At 59.2% G+C, this 6,812-nt stretch overlaps 1 long non-coding RNA gene across 1 annotated transcript; it reads left to right on the top strand.

Moving 5' to 3' along the window:
• The first annotated feature begins 2,301 nt into the window (after positions 1-2,301).
• On the top strand, positions 2,302-6,293 carry LOC144954771 (uncharacterized). The gene is made up of 3 exons (XR_013641353.1): positions 2,302-2,424; positions 5,369-5,467; positions 6,169-6,293. It is a non-coding gene; the product is annotated as an uncharacterized LOC144954771 (long non-coding RNA).
• Positions 6,294-6,812: the final 519 nt, after the last annotated feature.

Here is a 6,812-nt window from a genome sequence, read left to right as displayed (position 1 = left end):
TGAGTGGGTGGGTGGGTGAGTGGGTGGGTGAGTGGGTGGGTGGGTGAGTGAGTGGGTGGGTGGGTGGGTGGGTGAGTGGGTGGGTGGGTGGGTGGGTGAGTGGGTGGGTGGGTGGGTGGGTGGGTGGGGTGGTGGGTGGGTGGGTGGGTGGGTGAGTGGGTGGGTGGGTGAGTGAGTGGGTGGGTGGGTGGGTGTGGGTGGGGTGGGTGAGTGAGTGGTGGTGGGTGGGTGGGTGGGTGGGTGGGTGAGTGAGTGAGTGGGTGGGTGGGTGGGTTGGTGGTGGGTGGGTGGGTGGGTGAGTGGGTGGGTGGGTGAGTGGGTGGGTGGTGGGTGGGTGGGTGAGTGTGTGGGTGGGTGGGTGGGTGAGTGGGTGGGGTGGGTGGGTGGGTGAGTGGTGGGTGGGTGGGTGGGTGGGTGAGTGGGTGGGTGGGTGAGTGGGGTGGGTGGGTGGGTGGTGGGTGGGTGGGTGGGTGGGTGGGTGGGTGGGTGGGTGGGTGAGTGGGTGGGTGGGTGGGTGAGTGGGTGAGTGGGTGGGTGGGTGGGTGGGTGAGTGGTGTGTGGGTGGGTGGGTGGGTGGGTGGGTGGGTGGGTGGGGTGGGTGGTGGGTGGGTGGGGGTGGGTGGGTGGGTGGGTGGGTGGTGTGTGAGTGGTGGGTGGGTGGGTGGGGTGGGTGGGTGAGTGAGTGTGTGTGGGTGGGTGGGTGGGTGGGTGGGTGGGTGGGGGTGGGTGGGTGGGTGGGTGGGGTGGTGTGGTGGGGTGGGTGGGTGGGTGGTGGGTGAGTGGTGGGTGGGTGGGTTGGTGAGTGGGTGGGGGGGTGGGTGGGGTGGGTGAGTGGGGTGGGGGGGTGGGTGGGTGGGTGGGTGGGTGGGTGGGGTGGGTGGGTGGTGGGTGGGTGGGTGGGTGGTGGTGGTGGGTGGTGGTGGGTGGGTGGGTGGGTGGGGGGGGTGAGTGGGTGGGTGGGTGGGTGGTGAGTGAGTGGGTGGGTGGGTGGTGGGTGGGTGAGTGGTGGGTGGGTGGGTGGGTGGGTGGGGTGAGTGGGTGGGTGGGTGGGTGGGTGGGTGGGGTGGGGTGAGTGAGTGGTGGTGGGTGGGGTGGTGAGTGGGTGGTGGGTGGGTGGGTGGTGGTGGGGTGGGTGGGTGGGTGGGTGGGTGGGTGGGTGGGTGGGTGGGTGGGTGGGTGGGTGGGTGGGTGAGTGGGTGGGGTGGGTGGGTGGGTGGGTGAGTGGGGTGGGTGGGTGGTGGGGGTGGGTGGGTGGGGTGAGTGGGTGGGTGGGTGGGTGGGTGGGTGGTGGTGAGTGGGTGGTGGGGTGGGTGGGTGGGTGGGTGGGTGGGTGGTGAGTGGGGTGGGTGGGTGGGTGAGTGAGTGGGTGGGTGGGTGAGTGGGTGGGTGGGTGAGTGGGTGGATGGTGAGTGGGTGGGTGGGGTGGGTGAGTGGGTGGGTGGGTGGGTGGGTGGGTGGGTGGGGTGGGTGGTGAGTGGGTGGGTGGGTGGGTGGGTGAGTGGGGTGGGGTGGGTGAGTGAGTGGGTGGGTGGGTGGGTGGGTGAGTGGGTGGGGTGGGTGGTGGGTGGATGGGTGGGTGTGTGGGTGGGTGGGTGAGTGGGTGGGGGGTGGGTGGGTGGGTGGGTGAGTGAGTGGGTGGGTGGGTGATGGTGGGGTGGGTGGGTGGGTGGGTGGGTGGGTGAGTGGGTGGTGGGTGGTGGGTGGGGGGTGGGTGGGTGGGTGGGTGGTGGGGTGGGTGGGGTGGGTGGGTGAGTGAGTGGGTGGGTGGGGTGGGTGGGGTGAGTGGGTGGGTGGGTGGGTGGGTGGTGGGTGGGTGGGTGGGTGGGTGAGTGAGTGGTGTGGGTGAGTGTGGGTGAGTGGGTGGGTGGGTGGTGGTGAGTGGTGGTGGGTGGGTGGGGGGTGGGTGAGTGAGTGGGTGGGTGGGTGGGTGAGTGAGTGAGTGAGTGACTGAGTGAGTGAGTGAGTGAGTGAGTGACTGAGTGAGTGAGTGACTGACTGAGTGAGTGACTCACTGACTGGCTGACTGACTGAGTGAGTGACTGAGTGACTGACTGAGTGAGTGACTGACTGACTGACTGACTCACTGACTGAGTGACTCACTGACTGAGTGACTGACTGACTCACTGACTGAGTGACTGACTGACTCACTCTCTAGGATGAGGGTTCGTTCCACCTCTCTGCGTCTGCCCGCTTGCGCCTCACGGAGCTGAGTGACTGAGTGAGTGACTGACTGGCTGACTGAGTGACTGACTGACTGAGTGAGTGACTCACTGAGTGACTCACTGACTGACTGACTCACTGTCTAGGATGAGGGTTCGTTCCACCTCTCTGCGTCTGCCCGCTTGCGCCTCACGGAGCTAGGCAGCGTGCAGGCCTCAGGCCTTGCCTGGCGCGACGCCTGGGCCCTGGTCCTCTACAACGGCGGTGAGACCCTCACCCAGTCACTCACTTAGTCACCCAATCAGTCACTCACTTAGTCACCCAGTTAGTCACTCACTTAGTCACCCAGTCAGTCACCCACTTAGTCAGTCAGTCAGTCACTTAGTCAGTCAGTCACTCAGTCACTCACTCAGTCACCCAGCCAGTCACTCAGTCAGTCAGTCACTCAGTCAGTCACTCACTTAGTCACCCAGTCAGTCACTCAGTCAGTCAGTCACTCAGTCAGTCAGTCACTTAGTCACCCAGTCAGTCACTCGCTTAGTCACCCAGTCAGTCAGTCAGTCACTCAGTCAGTCACTTAGTCAGTCAGTCACTTAGTCACCCACTTAGTCACTCACTTAGTCAGTCACTTAGTCAGTCAGTTAGTCAGTCACCCAGTCAGTCACTCAGTCAGTCAGTCACTCACTTAGTCACTCAGTCAGTCAGTCACTCAGTCAGTCACTCAGTCAGTCAGTCACTCAGTCACTCACTCAGTCACTCAGTTAGTCAGTCACTCAGTTAGTCAGTCACTCAGTCACTCAGTTAGTCAGTCACTCACTTAGTCACTCAGTCAGTCAGTCACTCAGTCAGTCACTCAGTCAGTCAGTCACCCAGTCAGTCACTCAGTCAGTCAGTCACTCAGTCACTCAGTTAGTCAGTCACTCAGTCTGTCAGTCACTCACTCAGTCACTCAGTCAGTCAGTCACTCAGTCTGTCAGTCACTCAGTCAGTCAGTCACTCAGTCAGTCAGTCACTCAGTCAGTCAGTCACTCAGTCAGTCACTCAGTCTGTAAGTCACTCACTCAGTCACTCAGTCACTCACTCACTCAGTCTGTCAGTCACTCAGTCAGTCAGTCACTCACTCAGTCTGTCAGTCACTCAGTCTGTCAGTCACTCACTCAGTCACTCAGTCACTCAGTCAGTCAGTCAGTCAGTCACTCAGTCTGTCAGTCACTCACTCAGTCACTCAGTCACTCAGTCAGTCAGTCACTTAGTCTGTCAGTCACTCACTCAGTCAGTCACTCACTTAGTCAGTCAGTCACTCAGTCTGTCAGTCACTCACTCAGTCAGACACTCAGTCACTCAGTCACTCACTCAGTCACTCACTTAGTCAGTCACTCAGTCAGTCAGTCACTCAGTCACTCAGTCAGTCAGTCACTCAGTCTGTCAGTCACTCACTCAGTCACTCAGTCAGTCAGTCACTCAGTCACTCAGTCTGTCAGTCACTCAGTCAGTCAGTCACTCAGTCGGTCACTCACCCAGTCACTCAGTCAGTCAGTCACTCAGTCAGTCAGTCACTCAGTCAGTCACTCACTCAGTCACTCAGTCACTCAGTCAGTCACTCAGACACTCAGTCACTCAGTCACTCACTCAGTCAGTCACTCAGTCTGTCAGTCACTCACTCAGTCACTCAGTCACTCAGTCAGTCAGTCACTCAGTCTGTCAGTCACTCACTCAGTCAGTCACTCACTTAGTCAGTCAGTCACTCCGTCAGTCTCTCACTCACTCAGTCAGTCACTCACTCAGTCAGACACTCAGTCACTCAGTCACTCACTCAGTCACTCACTTAGTCAGTCACTTAGTCACTCACTTAGTCAGTCACTTAGTCAGTCACTCAGTCAGTCAGTCACTCAGTCAGTCACTCAGTCAGTCACTCAGTCAGTCACTCAGTCAGTCAGTCAGTCACTTAGTCACTCACTCACTCAGTCACTCAGTCAGTCACTCAGTCAGTCACTTAGTCACTCACTTAGTCAGTCACTTAGTCAGTCAGTCACTCAGTCAGTCACTCACTCAGTCAGTCAGTCACTTAGTCACTCACTTAGTCAGTCACTTAGTCAGTCAGTCAATCACTCAGTCAGTCACTCACTCAGTCAGTCAGTCACTCACTCAGTCAGTCACTCACTCAGTCAGTCAGTCACTCAATCACTCAGTCAGTCACTCACTCAGTCAGTCAGTCACCCAGTCAGTCAGTCAGTCACTCAGTCAGTCAGTCACTTAGTCAGTCACTTAGTCAGTCACTCAGTCAGTCAGTCACTCACTCAGTCACCCACTCACCTACCCACCCACCCACTCACCCACCCACTCACTCACTCACCCACCCACCCACTCACTCACTCACTCACTCACCCACCCACCCACCCACCCACTCACCCACCCACCCACCCACCCACTCACCCACCCACCCACTCACTCACCCACCCACTCACTCACCCACTCACCCACCCACCCACTCACTCACCCACCCACTCACTCACTCACTCACTCACCCACCCACTCATTCACTCACTCACCCACCCACCCACCCACCCACCCACCCACTCACCCACCCACCCACTCACTCACTCACTCACCCACCCACTCACTCACTCACTCACCCACCCACCCACTCACCCACCCACCCACCCACTCACCCACCCACCCACTCACCCACCCACCCACTCACTCACCCACCCACTCACCCACTCACTCACCCACTCACCTACCCACCCACCCACTCACCCACTCACTCACTCACTCACCCACCCACTCACTCACTCACTCACCCACCCACCCACCCACCCACCCACTCACCCACCCACCCACCCACTCACCCACCCACTCACTCACCCACCCACTCACCCACTCACTCACCCACTCACCCACCCACCCACTCACCCACCCACTCACTCACTCACCCACCCACCCACCCACTCACCCACCCACCCACCCACCCACTCACTCACTCACTCACACACCCACTCACTCACTCACTCACCCACCCACTCACCCACTCAACCACCCACTCACCCACTCACCCACCCACCCACCCACTCACCCACCCACCCACTCACTCACTCACTCACCCACCCACCCACCCACTCACTCACCCACCCACCCACTCACCTACCCACCCACCCACTCACCTACCCACCCACCCACTCACCCACCCACCCACCCACTCTCTCCCCAGGTGAGAGTAAGGGAGAGTTGATTTCCCACTCTCCGTCACTCACATCCTGGGCAGACCCGGTCCTCCTGAGGACTGAAATCACCCTGGTTCCTGTGGAAGGTGAGTGGGTGAGTGGGTGAGTGGGTGAGTGAGTGGGTGAGTGAGTGGGTGAGTGAGTGGGTGAGTGGGTGGGTGGGTGGGTGGGTGGGTGAGTGGGTGGGTGGGTGGGTGGGTGAGTGAGTGAGTGAGTGGGTGAGTGGGTGGGTGGGTGAGTGCGTGGGTGTATGTATGTGTGAGTAGAGGCTGATTGTGGCTGTGTGTGTGTCACTGTGTGTGTCACTGTGTGTGTGTGTCACTGTGTGTGTGTCACTGTGTGTATGTGTGTATGTGTGTGTGTGCGTGTGAGTAGAGGCTGATTGTGGCTGTGTGTGTGTGTATGTGTGTGTGTGTGTATGTGTGTGTGCGTGTGTATGTGTGTGTGTATGTGTGTGTGTGTCACTGTGTGTGTGTGTGTCACTGTGTGTGTGTGTATGTGTGTGTGTCACTGTGTGTGTGTGTGTGTGTCACTGTGTGTGTGTGTGTGTCACTGTGTGTGTGTGTATGTGTGTGTGTCACTGTGTGTGTGAGTAGAGGCTGATTGTGGCTGTGTGTGTATGTGTGTGTGTGTATGTATGTGTGTGTGTGTGCGTGTGCGTGTGTGTGTCACTGTGTATGTGTGTATGTGTGTGTGTGTGTATGTGTGTGCGTGTGTGTGTGTGTGTCACTGTGTGTGTGTATGTGTGTGTATGTGTGTGTATGTGTGTGTATGTGCGTGTGCGTAGAGGCTGACTGTGGCTGGCCTGCGGGCCCCGTGTCTTCACGGCGCCGCAGCTTCTGCTCCAAACACGAGGGCTTCGGCTCCCTCTGTGCGTGTCGCGATCCCGCCTCACTCACCTTCTCACCAGCCCCGGTGAGGAACTCACCACTCACTCACCACACTCACCACCACACTCACCACTCACTCACCACCACACTCACCAACACACGAGGGCTTCGGCTCCCTCTGTGCGTGTCGCGATCCCGCCTCACTCACCTTCTCACCAGCCCCGGTGAGGAACTCACCACTCACTCACCACACTCACCACCACACTCACCACTCACTCACCACCACACTCACCAACACACGAGGGCTTCGGCTCCCTCTGTGCGTGTCGCGATCCCGCCTCACTCACCTTCTCACCAGCCCCGGTGAGGAACTCACCACTCACTCACCACACTCACCACTCACTCACCACCACACTCACCACTCACTCACCACCACACTCACCAACACACGAGGGCTTCGGCTCCCTCTGTGCGTGTCGCGATCCCGCCTCACTCACCTTCTCACCAGCCCCGGTGAGGAACTCACCACTCACTCACCACACTCACCACCACACTCACCACTACACTCACCACTCACTCACCACCACACTCACCACTAGTA

This window comes from Lampetra fluviatilis, unplaced genomic scaffold (assembly GCF_964198595.1).
Source record: "Lampetra fluviatilis unplaced genomic scaffold, kcLamFluv1.1 SCAFFOLD_278, whole genome shotgun sequence".
In the NCBI taxonomy this organism is placed as follows: Eukaryota; Metazoa; Chordata; class Hyperoartia; order Petromyzontiformes; family Petromyzontidae; genus Lampetra; species Lampetra fluviatilis.
The sequence above is the reverse complement of the archived record's forward strand: the minus strand, read 5'-3'. Positions and strand labels throughout refer to the sequence as shown.